At 43.5% G+C, this 21,259-nt stretch overlaps 2 protein-coding genes and 1 pseudogene across 3 annotated transcripts in view; 2 read left to right on the top strand and 1 right to left on the bottom strand.

The window, feature by feature from the left end:
- The window catches only part of LOC144695173 (uncharacterized), a 29,629-nt pseudogene extending 11,441 nt beyond the window's left edge, over positions 1-18,188 (bottom strand).
- LOC144695247 (uncharacterized) overlaps positions 1-21,259 on the top strand; it is a 486,191-nt gene that overhangs the window by 361,557 nt on the left and 103,375 nt on the right. The window lies entirely within an intron of this gene.
- The window catches only part of LOC144695203 (uncharacterized), a 341,679-nt gene that overhangs the window by 312,141 nt on the left and 8,279 nt on the right, over positions 1-21,259 (top strand). The window lies entirely within an intron of this gene.

Genomic DNA, 21,259 nt, shown 5'->3' with positions numbered 1-21,259 from the left:
ATGCCCCTACAGCCTGCCCTATCCAGGGGTCGCCACCTGTGCCTGCCTAGGTTCAGCCCCCCTCCAATCTCTGAGCTCAACACTCACCTCATCTGGTTCCTCTCCCGGGGTGTCCCGGTCCACTCGCCTCTCCCGGGACGTCCCGGTCCACTCGCCTCTCCCGGGACGTCCCAGTCCACTCACCTCTCCCGGGGCGTCCCGGTCCACTCGCCTCTCCCGGATTCTCTCCTGGGCTGTCCCAGTCTAGACCTTGTTTGAGAGTTGTTCAGAGATATTGTTCAATGTGCAGTACACAAGGATGATTGTGACCATTCTCTCTCTCTCTATCTGTGGAATACTGCAATCCACCCCCAGGTGTAGCCAGTACCTGAAACAGTTCTTCAACATCCCACTAGCTTCTCTCTGTGAGCTGCCTCAGAGAGACACAGGCATCAATAAACAACACCTCCTGCTCAGTGTGTGGTGCATGAAATGGTGGCATCAGCCCCGGAAGGAAGGGATGGACCTTGTCCCTAATCAGCTGACCATCAGGTCACTCCCCTTCCCCGAATATGGGTCTGATGCCCGAGTTCCTGACAATGAAAGCATTGTGGGATGATCCAGAGTGAGTGACGTTCACATGGAGTATTCTCAGACGGAATTGCTTTCTGTTCAGGTAGCTCTGTGAGCCTCCTCAGGTGACCTTCAATGCCATGTGAGTGTTTTCAATCACTCCCAGTACCTTGAGGAAGCAGCTATTCCATAAAACTCCAGTGTCCTCTGCGGCTGCTCTCTGAGTGTTGTATTAAATTTAATGAAGTCATTTACTCTGCAGAGTCATTTACTCTCCTCCTAAATCTCCTCTTCCTCATTCCTCCTCCTCTCTCACTTTTTTCTATCTTTACACTTGCATTCTGAACCTCTCTCATCTCTCCTTCCTCTCTCCTATCTCTCTCTCCTCCCCTTTCATTCCTTCTCCAGCATTATAAAGATGAGGGACAGAAAGTTCGCCATTTTAAACTCTATCATAAATGAAAAATAAAGCAGAAAATCCATACAATATTAGAGGTAATAATGTAATTATGATTATATTAAACTATTTTAACTATTTCTCCTGTTGACGTGACACAACTGAAATAAACTATAATCTGTAGTTTGCTGAAATAATTGCTGACCACAGCATGTAGACTGGATCCATGAACATGACTGACTGTTGGTGTCTGAACGCCCAAAAACCCTGAGTGTAATTTGAAGAGCCGCCTCAAACAGACACAATCGGCAGAAACTCACCACTCTCATTATTCCCATCTGGGGCTGTGGTCATTTCTGTGGCTGGTACCAGCTTCCTGGGTGATGTTTCATAAACCAGAGTTAAAGATCATGAATATTTGATTTTTAAACTTACATTTAAAATTCATAAATTGTGGATTCAAGTCCCACTCCGGGACTTGGGCACAAAAAGTCATGGCTGACACTCTAGTGCAGTACTGAGGGGTGGAAGAGATTACAGAGATAGGGAGGGGGGAGGCCATGGAGGGATTTGAAAACAAGCTCAAAAACCTCACTAAAACTAACACTGAGCTTTCCTGGGAAGAGTGGGTTGTTCCTCGAGTTTTATCCCTGACAGACTGTTAGAACTGTGCCTAAACAATAGAACTTTCATGAGTGAATGAAAGCAGAATGGTTAATCAGCAGTACTGATTGAAGACAATCCCTTAAGATGTCCATTCCAGCTGACACCAGGGACTTTACCACCTTTCACAGCTTCACACACCTGCCCCTAAAGCTGTCCAAAGTGCTTCCAACCTGGTTCGGGACAGATATTGAAACATTTCATCGTGATGGATAATTCAGAGTCCACCTTGGGAACCCTGTTCAACACATATACAAATGGCCTGCAAACCACCACGTCCCAAAAGTTCAGCTGTGCTGATGACACCTGTTGAGCCACCTAAGCTCCAACTTTCTGCACTTGACCACATCCTGAATGAAGACATTACAAAGTTGATGGACAACTGCAGCACATGGCATCTCACATTGAATCCTTCTAAATCCATATCCAGTGTATTCTAGCTCCACAATGCCAGCGCCAAAAATGAATCACACATCTACATGGATGACCAGAGACTAAAGCATGATCCCAACCCAACAAATCAGGGAGTGACTCTAGATAGGATTCTGTCCTTCCAGGGATATCTGAAGAAAACAGCAGCAAAGGTCAAAACCAGAAACAATTTACTGACCAAATTTGCTGGATCTACGTGGGGAGCTGCTGCCCCAACACTCCGGACCTCAGCACTTGCCCTATCAGACTACGCAGCCGAGTACTGGGCACCTTCTGGCAAAGGTCATCACACGCACATCTTGCTGAGTCTCAATTGAACTCAACAATGTACATCATAACTAGAACCCTCCGCTCAATTCCTCTCCCCTGACTTTCTGTCCTCGCAAACATCACTCCCTCACACATCCACCGACTGATGATAATCTGTAAGCTGGTTGAAACCCTCTGTGCTGCACCTCACTTACCACTCCATGAGCTGTTCAACCCACCTACTGCCCGCCTTCCATCCCAGTGCCCCATATTGAGCCACCTTCCTGAGCAAAATCGACCAGCAGGCATCCTTTGGATCAAGGAATGGGAAACACAAGAAGTCACTAACAAATTCTTTGTGACAAACCCCATCTGTTGAGTGGCTTTGAACTACCAGGGCCAGAGTGATCCTTGTTAAATGGATTCAGGACAGGGCAAGATCCCTGTGCAGACAACCTCCATCGCTGGGCCTCAATACAAATCCATTACGCACTTGTGGAGAGACACAAACAATGCTGCACAATACCAAGGAGTGTCCCCTCTACAGACTAATCACCTTAAACTCGACAAATGAGGAGGTGATTTCTTGGCTTTGGGAATTTGCATTCACTGAATTTAACACAAGACTGGAACCCAGACAGAAATACAACACTGATGCCTATAGCTCTAACTAGTTACCATTTTAAATCAAATCAAACTTTCAGGCAGCCAGTTTACAGGGGGAAAAGCATTCTGTACACAGCCTTGGGACTTAACCCTTTAGAAACAGAGTCTAACGCAACAGAAATATTATAAGTTGTCAGTTAGCACTCTAGTCTCTGAGTCAGAAGGTTGTGGGTTCAAGTCTCACTCTAGAGACTTGAGCACTAAGTCTGACACTCCAGTGCAGTACTGAGGGAGTGCAGCACTGTCAGAGGTGCCATCTTTCAGATGAGTTAAACCAAGGCCCGATCTGCCCTCTCAGGTGAATGTAAAAGATCCCATGACACTACGTCATAGAAGAGCAGGGGAGTTATCCCTGATGTCCTGGCCAATATGGATCCCACAATCCACATCAGAAAAAACAGGTTATCTGGTCATGATCACGTTGCTTTTTGTGGGAGCTTGCTGTGCGCAAATTGGCTGCCAAGTTTCCTAAATTACAACAGTGACTACATTCAAAAAGCACTTCATTGGCTGTAAAGCACTTTCAGTCGCTCTGAGCTTGTGGAAGTTGATATATAAATGCAAGTTATTCTTTCTTACAGAATTGTTCTGTATCCTGTGAACTGGAAATTTTAAACTTATTGATGGAGAAAGTATACCAGCCCACAGTGACATTGACCAATATTTTGTCCACAGGACTCTTACCGTAGGCTCCTGAGTGTCTCAGTGAATATGAATGCAACATACTGCCAAATCAGGTAGTTTGGGTTAAGTTAAAAAAGTAAATTTATTGTGAGTTATAAATCTATACAGAAGATTGACGGAAAGCAGAAAAACAACATTAATCTTTGAATCAACCAAAATAACAAAGCATTTGAAAATCACCAACAAAAGCAGAGTCTAATTCTACCCCATACTCCTGAGAGCTGGATCACTTTACTGGCACAGGGGGCATAGCATTAAAATTCAAGCTAGGGCTTTCAGGGAAGATGTCATGAAGTGACAGGAATGCAGGTAGTGCAGGAGTCCCTGAGTGTATCTCACTCACCAACCAGTAATCAGTCCTGAATACTGATTAAAGTAATGGTTGATCTGGGGAGTGCAGCCAGAGCCAAGTCCATGGCACCACAGCCAGCTCAGCTGTACAGGGGGTACAAAGAAGGCTGGAAGAGCAATAGTGATAGGCGATTCGATAATTATGGGAATAGGCAGACATTTCTGTGCCGCAGCTATGAATCCATGATGCCAGGATCAAAGGTGTCCCTCAATAACTGCAGAGCACCCTGAGGGGAGGGAAGGTGAATAGCCAGGGGTCAGGCTCCACATCAGTACCAATGACATAGATAGAAAGAGATGTGGTCCTGCAGTCAGAATTGAGAGAGCTTGATAGGAAATTAGCAAACAGGACCTCTCTCCTGGTACCACGTATAGTGGTATAGAAATAGGAGGACAAGGCAGATGGATGTGTGGCCAGAGAGATGGGGCACATTGGAGGGCTTTAGATTCATTGGGATCACTTCTGGGGGAGATGGGACCTGTACAGCCTGGCTGAGTTACACCTAAACAGAACTGGGAGGATTTCCTTGTGGGAAATTTGCTGGTGCTATTGGGGAGCATTTAACCTAACTTGGCTTGGGTATGGAAACCAGAAGGTCAGAGTAGAGAGGAACACCAAGGTACATAGAGTATTGGGAGAGACATATAGCACTAGAGTAGGAAATAGTAAGATATTAGGTGGCTTCAGAGTAAGAGGGAAAGTAATTAAGTCTAAATTAGGGTTACAGTATATGTTTGTGAATGTGCAGGATGTGGTAAATAATATTGGTGAGTTGCCGGCACAGATTGCCATGTGGAAATACAATGTTGTGGCTCAAAGGAGGGTGGGACTGGGTATTAAATATTCCTGGAAGCAAGTTGTTCAGGAAAGATAGGGAAGGAAGGAAAGGAGTCGTCGTGGCAGTACTGGTTAAGAACATTGCAATACTGGAGACAAAGGATGTCCCAGAGGGTCAAGGACAGAATCTATTTGGCTAGAGGTCAGGAACAAAAGAGGTGCAAATATATTGCTCGGTGTGGTTTATAGCTCACCAACGAGAGGGAAAGATGTAGAGGGACAAATTTACAAGGAAACTACAGAGAGGCACAAAAACTATAGAGTACTTATAAAGTGAAGCTTTAATTATCTGAATATAGACTGGGATAGTAGTGGTGTAAAGGGCAGAGAGGATCACAAGTTCCTAGAGTGTGTTCAGGATAATTTTCCATTGCAGTATGATTCCACTCCAATGAGAAAGGAGGCATTGCTGGACCTGGTTCTTGGGAATGAGCAGTCCAAGTGGATCAAGTGTCAGCTGGAGAACATTTAGGAGACAGTGATTGTTGCGTCACATGGTTAAGGTCAGCTATGGAGAGGACAACGGACAATCCAGAAGAAGAATAATTAACTGGGGGAAAGACAACCTCAATGGGGCAAGAATGGGTCTGACCTAGATAAATTGGAATCAAAGGTTGGCAGGGAAAACAGTAACTGAACAGTGGGTTGCCTTTAAAGAGGAGATAGATCAGGCAGTATCAAGGGATATTCCCACAAAGAGGAAAAGGGAGGGCAAAGAAATCCAGAGCTCCCTGGATGACAAAAGAAATAGAGATTAAGATGAAGAAAAAAAAGTCTGCTTATGACCAATGTCAGGTGGAAAGTACAACAGCATGAAAGTAAAAGATTCATCAGGGAATTGAAAAAACAAATAAAAGAAACAAGGAAAGATTATGAGAAGAAACTGACAGCTAACATAAAAGGGAATCCAAAAGTCATCTATTAGCATGTAAGTAGTACAATGGTGGTAAAAAAAAAAGGAGTGGGGCCAATGAGGGACCAGAAAGGGGTTTTCTGCATGTTAAATTCACCAAGGAAGAAGATGCTGCCCAGATCATGGTGAAAGAGGAGGTAGTTCAGACAGGGTTTAAAATTGATAAGGAGGAGGTGTTTGATAGGCTGTCTGTACTTAAAGATGATATGGTATCAGGACCATATGAGGTGCATCCAAGAGGAAACAAGAGTCCAAATTGCAGAGGCACTAGACGTAATTTTCCAATCTTCCTTAGACTCGGGTGCTGTGCCAGAAAACTAGAGAAGTGCAAATATTACACCCTTGTTCAAAAAAGGCTGTAGATAAGCCCAACAACTACAAGTCAGGGAGCTCCACTCTGTGAATGCAATGGCGATTTAGAGGCCCTATATACTTTGCCCTCAGAAAGAACCTCACATTTTGAATGGCTTTGCCCCAGCGTGGATGTTTTGGTGTTCCATGAGCTTTGTGCACTGTATAAGTTTTGGTCACAAATCTCACACTTCAATAGGAAGGGGGATGTCATGAAGAGATATTAATGTATATAATGTTATTGGAATAAAAGTTTCTCCCCTATGTGAATCCTCTGATGCCTCAGGAGATGAGAGGAGTGGGTGAAAACCTTGTCACAAACATCACAACTGAATGGTTTCTCCCCAGTGTGGATGTGTCGGTGAACACGGAGGGTCGGTGAGTCCGAGAATGATTTGCCGCACGCCTCACACATGAATGGCTTCTCCCCAGTGAGGACACGTCGGTGTTGCACGAGCGTCGATGACTGTGTGAAGACTCGATCACACACCTCACACTTGAAGGGTTTCTCCCCTGTGTGAATCCTCTGGTGCATAAGGAGATCAGAAGATTGGGTGAAAGCCTTCTCACAAACCTCACACTTGAATGGTTTCTCTCCTGCGTGACTTCTCTGGTGTACCAGGAGCTTTGTAAATGTCACAAAAGCTTTATCGCAAATCTCGCACTTGAAGGGTTTCTCCCGAGTGGACAGTCTGATGGACCAGGAGGCTCAAGAACTGTGTGAAGGCTTTGCCACATATCTCACAATTGAACAGATTCACTCCTGTGTGGATATGTTGGTGTTCCTGGAGGTGCGATGACAGAGAGAATGATTTCTTGCACACATCACACACAAATGATTTCTCCCCTGTGTGAATGCATTGATGTCCATGCAGGGCCAATGACTGTGAGAATGATGTGTGACTCACATCGCATGTGAATAGCTTCTCACCTCTGTGAATGCGTCCATGTACCCACAGGGCCGATGACTGCGAGAATGATTTGTTGCACACATCGCACGTGAATGGTTTCTCCCCGATGTGAATGTGATGGTGTTGCAAAAGCATTGATGACTGTATGAAAGCTCAGTCACACACCTGTTATGACACAGCAGTTGGCAAAGGCTGTTATTTAAAATCCCAGAGGGAAACTTTAAACAACTGTCATAACCTATATTTTCAATTGGTATGCTTGAGATGCAACTCTGAATTCAGAAATGAACCCACCAAGCCTTCAGAGGTTTTTATGTCAAACTAAATGAAACATTTATTAATTTACAACAAGGTATTAAACACATACACATGTCTACAAATTGCTACTATCATAACTTCTTAACAAATTTATAAGTAAATCTCCACTAAAGCAACAATAACCAATAGACTTAAACAGACACTAAGCAAAGCATTTTTCACCTTACAAATTCAAAATGAGGTTTCTTTCAATTTGGTTCCTTTGCAGACACAGTGGTAGGGCTTACAGGCTTAGAACATCCATGCCTCTGGCCTACACACACAAACTCCTTTCTGTTATACCCAGTCTTTCCTTTGAATGCAAATTCTCATTGCATTAATTTTATTAGTAATATAAACATTGCTTGGTGTCTCCTAGTTGGGTGCAAGATTTCACCCCCAGACTTTGAATGGCTTATTCAATGAAATGAAAATGCATGCTACCTTACTGTTTATATCTCAAAACTACAATACATCAATGCACCCAGACTAACTGGCTTTAATCCAATTAAAACACACACTCACGTCCACAGCCTAAACCTCTATTTAAAAAAAATAATTTCCAATAACATTATATACATTAATATCTCTTCATGACATCCCCCTTCATATTGAAAAATCAACTGTCATAATTCTAAAAGACAGCTTCATTTTTTTTTAACCCACTCACGCTAATTCCTGTACTTATTACACTATTACATTACCAGGTGCATGCATTACACACACACGCGTGTACAAGTCCTTGGTGGGGAGGTGTCAGCTGTGGCTCAGTCCATAGCACCCTTGCCTTTGAATCAGAGGGTTGTGGGTTCATGTCCCACTCCTGGAAACCAAGAACTGTGATTGTACTCAAAAAAGTTGCAATCTGTGACTGTTGACAACTTGAAAGAATTTTTTACAAGTCCTTGGTATCAACAGAAATCACTCCAGACCAGTGTTCAGGTTTTAAAAAATGTCCAAATTTCCTTTAAGCTTCGAACTCTTAATAATGCATCTGCAAACAATTTCTCTCTACCGGCAAAGTGTATAATCCGTAGATTAAGTGGTTGTAATAACAGACTCCATCTGAAAAGTCTTGCACTTTTGTCTCGACATTTGTCCAAAAACTTCATAGAATTATGGTCTGTATAAACAATTCCTTCTGGTTAATTGTTTGCAACATAAATTTCAAAATGCTGCAATGCTAACACCAAACCCAAAGTCTCTTTTTTGATTGTTGAATACCTTCTCTGTTGTACATTTAGCGTCTGTTAAAAATACCCCATTGGTTTTTCAATTTCAGTGTCATCTTCTTGTAACAGTACAGCCTCAATGCCTATATCGCTTATGTCAATGGCCAACTTAAATTGCTTGGCATAATTGGGTACTGCCAAAACTGGTGTCGCAGTAAATACAGTTTTCAAACTATCAAATGACTTCTGACACTCCAGTGTCCATTGAAACTTATTGTTCTCTTTCAGTAGTTCAGTCAGTGGAGCAATCACTCGGCTAAAATTTGGTACAAATTTCCAGTAAAACCCGTTCATGCCCAAAAGCTCTCATTTTGCTGTAGGCACGGGAAAATTCATGATAGCCTTGACTTTTGCATCTCTCGGAGCCACCTTATTATGTCCAATGGTATGGTGCTTTTGCAAATTCACTTTAACCCAACTCATCACCAAACTAGCTTCTCGTAGTCGAGTAAATAATTCTCCCAGATACTGTAAATGCTCCTCCCACGTCTGGCTGAAAACTATTAGATCATCAATGTAAACAGCACAATTGCTTAGACCTGCAATTACTTTGTTTGTCAGTCTTTGAAATGTCACAGGTGCATTCTTCATACCAAATGGCATGACTTTAAACTGATATAGTCCACTTGGCATTACAAAAGCTGATATCTCCTTTGCTCTCTCTGACAACGGTACCTGCCTTTTAGCAAGTCAATCTTTGTGATAAATTTTGATTGTCCCACTTTCTCAAAGCAATCTTCCAACCATGGTAAAGGATATGAATCCACTTTTGTCACCGCATTCACTTTTCAATAGTCCACACACAGTCTGTGTTCCATCCGGTTTTGGTACCAGTAAAACAGGCAAACTCCGGTTACTGCAACCAGACTCAATGATATCATTTTGAAGCATGAAATAAATTTATTTTTATACTTGTGATAGCTTTATCGGATTTAATCTATAAGGATGTTGCCTTCTTGAAGATGTAACTTGTACAGAGGCATCATGTGTAGCTAAATCTGTCTTCCCCAACTTATTTCCACAAATAGGTTTATGTGACTGCAATAGTTTTTCCAAATCACTTTGATACTTGTTTGGAAGGTAACTCAATATTTCATTTAAATTTTCAAGCACCCCCTCATTATCCAATTTGATTAAAGGAAAATCAATTTCACAGTCCTGCACTTCTACCTCTTTCTCATCATCCACCATCACTAATGCCTCTTTTTGTTCCTCTTCCTTGTCAAAGTACTTTTTAAGCATATTTACATGACACACCCTCTGTTTCTTTCTTCTATCTGGAGTATGTATTAAATAATTTACTTCATTCAATTTCTTTTCAATCCTGTAAGGCCCACTAAATTTTGCATTTAATGAATCACCCAGTACTGGTAACAAATCTAATACGTTCTCTCCAGAAACAAAACTGCGAGTTTTAGCTTTCTTACCTGCCTTCATTTTCATCACTTGCTGTGATATCTTTAAATGTTCCCTAGCCAACTCGCATGCTCTGTTCAATCTTTCCCTGAAATTTGATACGTAATCCAAGAAAATAGTTTCTGAATCTTGACCCATCAATTTCTCATGAATTAATTTCAGTGGTTCCCCTACCTCATGATCATAAACTAGTTTAAAAGGGCTAAAACCAGTCGATGCATTAGGAGCGTGTCTGATAGCAAATAACAAAAATTGAATCCCTGTATCCTAACCCTGTGGATAATCCTGACAGTATGCTCTCATCATAGTTTTTAAAGTTTGATGCCATCTTTCCAAATCTCCTTGTGACTCTGGATGATAAGCTGTTGACTTAAACTTTTTATCCCCAAACTGTTCAATACTTCCTTAAACAGCTGTGACATGAAATCGGACCCCTGATTTGATTGTATTTCCTTAGGAAAACCATACCTTGTGAAAAATTTAATTAACTCCTCCATAATCTTCTTAGTTGTAACATTCCTTAAAGGTATCACTTCAGGAAACCTGGTAGGCACATCCATTATTGTCAGGAAATACTGATTATCACTTTTCATCTTAGGGAGGGGTCCTACACAATCAATCATGACCCTGGTAAAAGGTTCTTCAAATGTTGGTATTGGGATTAAAGGCGCTGTCTTAATCACTGCTTGTGGTTTTCCTGCTACTTGACATGTATGACAGGTTCTACAGAATTTGACTACAATCAAAAGCAATCCTGGCCAAAAAAAAATCTATATCTTTTCCTGTGTTTTCCTAATTCCTAAATGTCCCCCATTGGAATTTCATGAGCAATCCTCAGAATTTAATTTCTATACCCTAATGGGATAACAATCTGATGCACCTCCCTCCAGCTTTCACTTGCTGAGACATGATCCGGTCTCCATTTTCTCATTAAAATATCTCCCTGAAGGTAACAACATACTGGAATACATTTTGCTTCTGTTTCTGAGTCAGCTTTCTGATATAACTGCTTTAATTGCAAATCATTTTTTCTGTAATTCCACTAGCCTCCTTCAACTGAACTGTCCTGTACCCTTTCCTCCTGAACAATGTTATCAAACACAGTGCCAGCGAATTGGATTTCAACACCTTCTTCTTCCCTTTGAACTGCCTGCCCTTCTTGTTTTTCTTGTTCTTCCCTGTGAGCTTTTGATCTCATTATCACATAATCAGGAAACAATCCAGAATGCTCATTCTGTAACACCTCTGTTTAAAACACTTCTACAGGCTGCTCAACTATCATAGGCATCATCTGTGGTATGGCAAGAAAGCGGGAATAAGGCATTGAGATATAGGATCAGCCATGATCATATTGAATGGCGTAGCAGGCTCGAAAGGCCAAATGGCCTACTCCTGCTCCTAGTTCCCACTTCCCCCTCTGTGACATCACCCATTTCCAATACCTCCGCCAACATTCCTCCATCTGCTGTTGAAATCCTCATCCATGCTGTTGTTGCTTCTAGTCTAGACTAGACCATTCCAATTCTCCTGTCCAGCTTCCCATCTTCCACCCTCCATAAACTTCAGGTCAGCTAAAACTCTGCGGCCTCTATCCTAACTCTCACACCTACCACCCCTATGCTCGCTGACCTACACTGGTTCCCAGTCTCCCAGTGCCTCCAATTTAAAATTCTCAGAGAGTCATAGAGGTTGACAGCACAGAAAAGGTCCCTTCAGTCCATCGAGTCTGCGCCGGTCAAACAAGTACCTAACTATTCTAATGCTATTTTCCAGCACTAGGCCCATAGCCTTGTATGCCATGGCATCGCAAGTGCACATCCAAATACTTCATAAATGTTATGACGATATTTACCTCTACCATCCTTTCAGGTAGTGAGTTCCAGATCCCCACCACCCTCTGGGTGACAAAATTCTTCTTCACATCCCCTCTAAACCTCCTGCCCCTTACCTTAAATCTATGCCCCCTGGTTATTGATCCCTCCACCAAGGGGAAAAGTTCCTTCCTGTCTACCCTATCTATGCCCCTCATACTTTTATGCTCAAGTGCAAATTGTTTCATGGCCTCACCCCTCCCTATCTCTGTCACTTCTAGCCCCAGGAGCAGACAATGTGGCTACTTTCTTTCCTCTGCCCAGCCTCCCATCTTCCCAGGCACCGTCAGGGCAATGGAAAAGACAGTCGGGTGGAGTGTAAAATGGGCTATCAATTCACTCTGAGCTTGTGTTGTGCTAGTGAAGGCCAGTTTTACCCAGGGAATATAAGTTTTTTATATTAAACACAGTGTTTTTTAGAATGTTTTTTTTTTTAATTTCTTCCCCTGTTTTCCCAAATTATTTGAACAAAACACACTGGGCGGGAAGTGCTAGAAGCTAAGGAAAATATTGCTTCAGTGTAGCTGATTGAAGGGTTCTGGTTTATCCAGGGAAATTAGATACACTGCACTCGCTCAGACTGCACATCCCAAATTCAGCTATCAGCCACAGTACTAGGCAAAACTATCAAATCCAAGCCCAGGCTTTTGGGAAAGGCCAAGGCCTTCAGGTAAAATCTTTAAAGGGGCATTGAAAGACATTTTAATAAATGTGTCTCCAGGTATGGCAGCTGAATTGCTCTGGAGATTACAGAGATAGGGAGGGGCAAGGGCGTGGAGGGATTTGAAAACAAGGACGAGAATTTTAAAATCGAGGTGTTGCTTGACCAGGAGCCAATGTAGATCAGTGAGCGCAGGAGTGATTGGGGAATGGGTCTTGGTGTCAATTAGGACATGGGCAGCGGAGTTTTGGAGGAGTTCAAGTTTACAGTGCAAGATGTGAGAGCAGCCAGGAGAGCTTTGGAATCGTTGAGTCTGGAGCTTACAAAAGTACAGATGAGGGTTTCAGCAGTGGATGAGCTGAGGCAGGACGTCACTGGTCTCTCCTGTGAGTGGAGCTTGCACCTCTTCTCACAACTGAACAACCTCGCAACTGTAGGAATGAGTCGGTGGTTCATGAGGCTCGATGAATGATTGAAGCTCTCGCCACACTTGCAGCCCTCTCACACTTCTTCCCGGCCTCACCCTGACCGATCACCCACAGCCAAACGTTCAGAAAGGTTGGTTCTGATGGAAGGTTCCACACCACTGACCAGTTTCAGATCTGATGAAATGTCAAAGCTCCCCTGACCCAACCGATTTCCAGATGATGGTTTCACTGCCCAACATTCTCTGTGTTGAGCAATGCTGTGAAGGGACTGGATGTCTTCCCACAGTTGTGCAGTTGATCCTTGGGTGATGCTCAGGATCTATCTGTGGTGTCTATCCTCTCTGTATTCTCTGGTGCAGTACGGAAAAGGAAACATGATTTCCTCCAGCTCCCTCTCCTCCTTTGCTGAAGGGGCTGACTCCTCAGTTAGAGGCTGTTTATTTTCTTTTCTGAGAAGGTTACAGAGATAGGGCGGTGGGAGGTCTTGGAGAGATTTGAAAAGACAGGAAACATCAAAATCCCAACACACAGACAGAACTGACTATTCACAGTCCACAGGATAATAACCAGCTCCCAACACACACAGAACTCAACAATAGGAAATCAGTATGAATCCTCAGACACTCTGCACCTCCCAGATAATTACAGGTAGTTTGGGTGAGGCTAAACAAGTGAATTTATTGTGAGTTATGAATCGAAACAGAAGATTGGTAAAACATTAGACAAACAACATCACAATAGTCAACTTACACCAAACTTTGAATCAACCAAAATAACAAACCATTTGAAAATCACCATCTAAAGCAGGATCCGATTCTACCTCATACCCACTCCTGAGATCTGGAAGCTAACGTAAAAGGGAATCCAAAAGCCTTCAACAGGCATTTAAAAGGGTGGTAAAAGAAGGACTGGGCTGATTAAAGACCAAAAAGGGGATTTCTGCATGGAGACAGGGGCAAGACTGAGGCATTAAATTGAGACTTTGCATCTATCTTTACCAAGGAAGAAGGTGCTGCACATGTCACGGTGAAAGAGAAGGTACTTCAGTGCTTGTAACAGATGCACATTGGGTGTTCAGAGGTCTTTAGAATTCCCTCCTTAAACCTCTCTGCATCTTTATCTCCCTCCATTCCTTAGGACCCTCCTTAAATCCCACCTCCTTAACCATGTTTTTGGTCATCCTTTCCTAATATCTCCTCCTTTGTCTCAGTGTTAATTTTTCTCTGATTCTGTTTCTATGAAATACTTTGGGATGTTTGGCTATATTAAAGTGCTCTATATCCAAATGCAATAAGACCTGAACAATATCCAGGGGCTTGGGCTGACACGTGACAAGTAACATTCATGCCACACAAGTGTCAGGCAATGACCATCTCCATCAAGAGAGAATCCAGCCGTCGCCCCTTGATGTTCAATACCATTACCATCACTGACTCCACTATCAACATCCTGGGGGCTACCATTCACCAGAAACTGAACTGGACTAGCCATATAAATACTGTGGATACAAGAACAGGTCAGAGGCTAGGAATTGTGCAACAAATAACTCACCTCCTTACTCCCCAAAGCTTGTCCACCATGTACAAGGCACAGGTCAGGATTGTGGTGGAATACTCCCCACTTGCCTGGATGAGTGCAGCTCCCACAACACTCCAGAAGGTTGACACTATCCAAGACAAAGCAGTCCCCTTGATCGGCACCACATCCACAAACATTCACTCCCTCCACCACTGAAGCACAGTAGCAGCGATGTGTACCATTTACAAGATGCACTGTAGGAATTCACCAAGGCTCCTTCGACAGCACATTGCAAACCCAAGACCACAACCATCTAGAAGGACAAGGGCAGTAGATAGATGGAAACACCACCACCTGGAAGTTCCCCTTCAAGTCACTCACAATCCTGACTTGGAAATATATCACCGTTCCTTCACTGTTGCTGGGTCAAAATCCTGGAACTCCCTCCCTAACAGCACTGTGGGTGTACCTACACTACATGGACTGCAGCAGTTCAAGAAGGCAGCACACCACTACCATCTCGAGGGTAACTAGGGATGGGCAATAAATGCTGGCCCAGCCAGCAAAGCCCACATCCCGTGAATGATTTTTTTTTAAAAGTGCTTCGTCCAAGTGGTGCTCAACATGAAGGAGCACTGATTCATCAGCTGAGGGAGGGCGGTACGTGGTAATCAGCAGGAGGTTTCCTTGCCCATGTTTAACCTGATGCCATGAGACTTCATGGGGTACAGAGTCGATGTTGAGGACTCCCAGGGCAACTCCCTCCTGACTGTATATCACTGTGCCGCCACCTCTGCTGGGTCTGTCCTGCCAGTGGTGATGGTGTCTGGGATATTATCTCTAAGTTATGATTCCATGAGGATGACTATGTCAGGCTGGTGCTTGACTAGCCTGTGAGACAGCTCTCCCAATTTTGGCACTAGCCCCCAGATGTTAAGGAGGATTCTGCAGCGTCGACAGTGGTGAGATTACCGTCATTGTTTCCAGTGCCTAGGTCAATGCCGGATGCCAGGTGGTCCATCCGGTTTCATTCCTTTTTTGTGACTTTGTAGCTGTTTGACACAACTGAGTGGCTCGCTAGGCCATTTCAGAGGGCATTTCGAGAGTCAACCACATTGCTGTGGGTCTGGAATCACATGTAGGCCAAACCAGGTAAGGACGACAGATTTCCTTCCCTAAAGGGGATTAGTGAACCAGATTTTTACAATAATCAACAATGATTTCATGGTCATCATTAGGCATTAGACTTTTAATTCCAGATTTTTACTGAATTCAAATTCCACCCTCTGCCGTGGCGGGATTCAAACCCAGGTCCCCAGAGCCTTATCCTGGGTCTCTGGATTACCAGCGACAATAATGGGATGAGATACAGAGTGGAGGCACAGTAGGGGGTGATGCACAGCCAAATATAGAAGAGAAACTAAGTCAATCTGGAAGTCAGAGCAAATATAGCGCTGTTAAGGCACAAGGGAATAATGCAAGGCTGGGTTTCACCTATTTTATTGCTTGGCACATGGGAATATGATATTGTTGCTATCACAGAGACATGGTTGAGGGAAGGACGGAACTGGCAGGGTATCCAGGGTATCAAATCTTCAGACATGACGAGGGTTGAGGGGGAGTTGGCGGGCGGTGGTGTAAAAGAGGAGGTGGCATTGCACTATTGGTCAGGAGTCAATTAGTGCCGTAAGGTGGGATGGTATCTCAGAAGGGTCCTCAAATGAGGCCAGGTGGGTAGAACTTAAAAATAAAAAGGGAGCAATCACTTTGCTGGGAGAGTACGTTAGGCCTCCAAACAGTCAGGGGGAGATAGAGGAGCAGATATGTCAGCAAATCTCAGAGAAGCGTAAAAATAATACGGTAATAATAGTAGGGGATTTCAACTTCCCCAACATTAACTGGGATAGTTTTAGTGGGAAAGGCTTAGAGGGGGGTGGAATTCTTAAAGTGCATCCAGGAGAGCTTTTTGAGCCAGCACGTAGAAAGTCCTACAAGAGAAGGGGCGGTACTGCACCTAATCTTAAGGAATGAAGCCAGGCAAGTGGCAGAAATGTCAGTGCAGGAGCATTACAAGGATAGTGACCATAACGCTGTAAGATTTAAGGTAGTTATGGGAAAGGACAAAGATGGACCGGAAATAAAGTTCCTGAATTGGGGGAAGGCCTATTTCAATATGATAAGGCAGGATCTGGCCAAAGTGGACTGGGAGCAGCTACTTGTAGGAAAGTCTACATCAGACCAGTGGGAGTCAGTCATTCAAAAAGAAAATAGTGAGAGTTGAGGGCAAACATGTTCCCATAAAGGTGAAGGGTAGGACCAACAAGTCCAGGGAACCTTGGATATCAAGGGATATAAAGGATTGGATAAGGGAAATAAAAGGAAGCTGATAGTAGATACAGAGGGCTGAAAACAGCGGAAGCCCTAGAGGAGTGTAGAAAGTGTAGGAGGGGGGCACTTAAAAAAGTAATTAGGAGAGCGAAGAGGCGGCGTGAAAAAACACTGGTCGGCAAGATAAAGGAAAATCGCAGGGTATTTTGTAAATATATTAAGGGCAAAAGGATAACCAGGGAAAGAGTGGGGCCCATTAGGGACCAAAGTGGCAATCTGTGCATGGAGCCAGAGGACGTAGGTAAGGTTTCAAATTATTACTTTTCATCTGTGTTCACAATGGAGAAGGACTATGGAGAAATCAGGGAGGGGGACTGTGATATATTTGAACAAATTAGCATTAAAAGGGAGGAGGCATTAGCAGTTTTAGCAGGCATGAAAGTAGATAAATCCCCAGGCCCAGATGAGGTGTATCCCAGGCTGCTATGTGAGGCAAAGGAGGAGATTGCAGGGGCTCTGACACTAATTTTCAAACCCCCCTGGCCACAGGAGAGGCACCAGAGGAGAAGAGGGCAGGGAATGTGGTACCATTATTCAAGAAGGGTAGTAGGGATAAACCAGGTAATTACAGGCCAGGTAGAAATGTCTCCCAATCCTGGAACCATTCCAGTCAATCTCTTCTGTACCCTCTCCAAAATCCAGATAGAAGGTGGTGGGAGGTCTTGGAGGAATTTGAAAAGGCAGGAAACATCAAAATCCCAACACACAGACAGAACTGACCATTCACAGTCCACAGGATAATAACCAGCTCCCAACACACACACACACAACTCAACAATAGGAAATCAGTAAGAATCCTCAGACACTCTGCACCTCCCAGATAATTACACCTCACCTTCTCATATTCAGTAATGACCCATCAACAAAACTCAGCCTGTAAATCAGAAGGGAAATGCTTCCAATAAACACACTCAATATCCAACACACAGCTCCAATCAAACAGTTCAGCACAAAGCACCGAGTAAACAGCTCTCTCAGCTGGATCTTCTCACACAGCATAAGGGGCATTTCCACACCTGATTCCCCACAGGATAGTCAGACTGCCCGAACATTAGTGTGGATATTATGTGATGTAATTATTATAAATTCTGTTCCTTCAATCACCGTCTTCTCACTTGGTTTTCAGTCCCTACAGGAGATTAAGCAGGAAAAGGAGAGAAACTCTTTCGACTTATCAACAGTCACAGATTGCAACTCTTTCGAGTACAATCACAGTTCTTGGTTTCCGGGAGCGGGACATGAACCCACAACGCTCTGATTCAAAGGCGAGGGTGCTATGAACTGAGCCACAGCTGACACCTCAGGAAAAGGAGAGAATGTGCACCTATGTTTCACCTTTGGTTAACAGAGTAGAGAAAACCCTAACTGGATTTTCTTGTCAGTTTATCTTTCATGAGCCTCTCGGGCTGGGAGATTGTGAACTTCAGCGGGGCTGTTTCACTCTGTTTATCACCAGAATGGGCGGAGTGGCTGGACTCTCTGATTGACGTCTCTCACAGCCAATCAGAGACAGAAAGAATCACAGTGACCACCCCACCAGAATTTACATGTCAATCACTCTGCTGAGCTAATCCCAGAGGAGGGGGCGGCTCTGTTGACGAGTCATATGGACTTGAAACGTTAACTGTGTTCCTCTCCGCAGATGCTGCCAGACCTGCTGAGTTTTTCCAGGTATTTTTATTTTTGTTTTGGATTTCCAGCATCCGCAGTTTTTTGCTTTTACCTCTGGACCGACACCGAGTCGGAACTACATTACCCATGCTGCATGTGGGAGCGCGCCTGCGCATTGAGGAGCAGCAGTGTGGAATCAGGGAGCCCCTGTCCGCGGTGCCTGATTGGAGTTGTAATTCTGACGCGGGCAGCGGCGGTTGGCGCCCAGTGTTCTGGAGTTCGAATCTGAGACAGCGCGAGCCCGAGTGGCTGTCACATGGGCGGGGCTGCAATTGAAGGTGTGCACCTGTAAATCCCAGCCCCGGGCGACGGGAACCAGGATCGCAACCGTTTAACCCCCTCTACAACCCCCCACCCCCTTTTTCTTCACAGCCTCATCTACCCTTCCTTCACCCTAACGACTTCAGCCCTAACATTAATATGACTCGAAAGGAGGGAGGTTATGCTGAAAAAATTTGAACAGTTCGGAATCAAATTAAAAGCAGAACCTCCAAGGTAATAATCCCGGGATTACTACCTGAGCCACGAGCAAACTGGCATAAGGTAAATCAAGTCAAGGAGTTAAATGCGTGGCTCAGAGATTGGAGTGGGAGGAATGGGTTTCAGTTCATGGGGCACTGGCATCAGTACTGGGGTAAAAGGGAGCTGTTCCGGTGGGATGGGCTTCACTTGGACCGGGCTGGGACCAGTCTCCTGGTGTATCGAATAACTGGGGTGTAGAGAGGGCTTTAAACTAAATAGAGGAGTGGGGTGAGGGTTCTGGAAAGGGGATACGTAGGCTTACAAAGCAAAAGGATATGGCAGCTTTGCAGGGCACATATTACACGGAGACCTAAACTGGGAACTAAATATTCAGGGGTATGTGACTTTTCGAAAAGACAGGCAGGAAGAAAAGGATTGGGGGGGTAGCTTTGTTAGTATGAGATGGAATAAGTACGATAACAAGAAATGACTTTGGGTCGGAAGATGTAGAATCCATATGGGTGGAGGCATGAAATAACAAGAGGAAGAAGGCATTGGTGGGAGTAGTCTATAGGCCCCCTAACAGTAGCTATACTTTAGGACAGAGAATAAATCAGATAATGTACATTAATCATGGGTGACTTTAATCTTCATGTAGATTGGGAAACTCAGATCAGCAGAGGTAGCCACAAGTAAGAATTAATACAGTATATTTGGAACAGTTTCCAAGAACAATATGTTGTGGATCAAACCAGGGATCAGGTTATTTTGGATCTGGTAATGAGGCAGGTTTAATAAATGATCTCAGAGTAAAAGATCCCCTAGAAAACAGTGACCATGACATGGTAGAATTTAGCATTCAGTTCTAGAGTGAGAAACTTGGGTTGGAAACAACTGTGCTAAACTTAAATAAGGTAATTACAAAGGAATGGGGACAGAGTTGGCTGGAGTGGACTGGGAAAGTAGTTTAGCAGAAAGGATGGTTGATGAACAATAGAAGACGTTTAAGAAAATAGTTCATGACTCACAACAAAGATATATAACCCAGTGAGGAAGAAGGATTCTAGGAATGGGATAAACCAACGATGGTTAACCAAGGAAGTTAAGGATAGTAACAAATTGAAAGAAAAAAATATACAATGTGGCAAAGATTAGTGGTGACAGAGGATTGGGAAAGTTTTAAAAAACCAACCAAAGATGACCAATAAGAAAGGGATAAAATGAACTCTGAGGGTAAATTAGCAAGTAATATAAAAGTGGACAGTAAGAGCTTTTTTAAATACATAAAAAGGAAGAGAGAGGCCAATGTGAACATAGGCCCCTTAGAGAATAAGGCTGGGGAAATAATGGGGAACCAGGAAATGGCAGAGGAGTTGAATAAATACTTTGCATCAATCTTCACGGTGGAAGACATTAATAGCATTCCAAAAATGCTCAATAATCAAGGGGCAAAAGAGGAGGAATAATTAGAATAACTATCACTAGAGAAAAAGTACTATGGAAACTAATGGGGCTAAAGGCCAATAAGTCCCCTGGACCTGATGGGTTGCATCCTAGAATACTAAAGGAAGTAGTTACAGAGATAGAGAATGCACTGCTAGTCATGTTCCAAGAATCCTTAGATCCTGGAAAAGTCCCAGAGGATTGGAAAACTGCCAATGTAACACCCTTATTCAAAAAGGGAGTGAGGCAAAAAGCAGGTAAATATAGGCCAGTTAGCTTAACGTCTGTCATTGGGAAAATATTAGAGTCTATTATAACAGATGTAATAGCAGAACCTTTAGAAATACATAATATAATCAAGCAGAGTCAGCATGGCTTCATGAAGCGGAAATCATGACTGACAAATTTATTGGAATTCTTTGAGGAGATAACAAGCAAAATAGATAAAGGGGAATCAGTAGATGTAATGTATTTGGATTTCCAAAAGGCTTTCAATAAGATACGGCACATAAGGTTACTTTAGTAAGATAAGAGCCCACGGTGTTGGGGTAGTATATTAGCATGGATAGAGGATTGGCAAACTAATAGAAGACAGAGATTTGGGATAAGGGGGACATTTTCAGAATGGCAACCTGTAACTAGTGGAGTGCCACAGGAGTCAGTGCTGGAGCCTCAATTGTATACAATATATATTAATGACTTGGATGAAGGAAGTAAATGCACTATCACCAAGTTTGCGGATGACACAAAAATCGGTAGAAATATAATGTGGGTAAATGTGAGGTTCTGCACTTTGGCAGGAAGAATAGAGGAGCTGAATATTATTTAAATGGAGAAAGACTGCAGAAAGCTGCAGCACAGAGGG

This window comes from Cetorhinus maximus, chromosome 21 (genome assembly GCF_964194155.1).
Source record: "Cetorhinus maximus chromosome 21, sCetMax3.hap1.1, whole genome shotgun sequence".
Lineage (NCBI taxonomy): Eukaryota > Metazoa > Chordata > Chondrichthyes > Lamniformes > Cetorhinidae > Cetorhinus > Cetorhinus maximus.
This window is presented reverse-complemented; position numbering and strand designations above follow the sequence as displayed.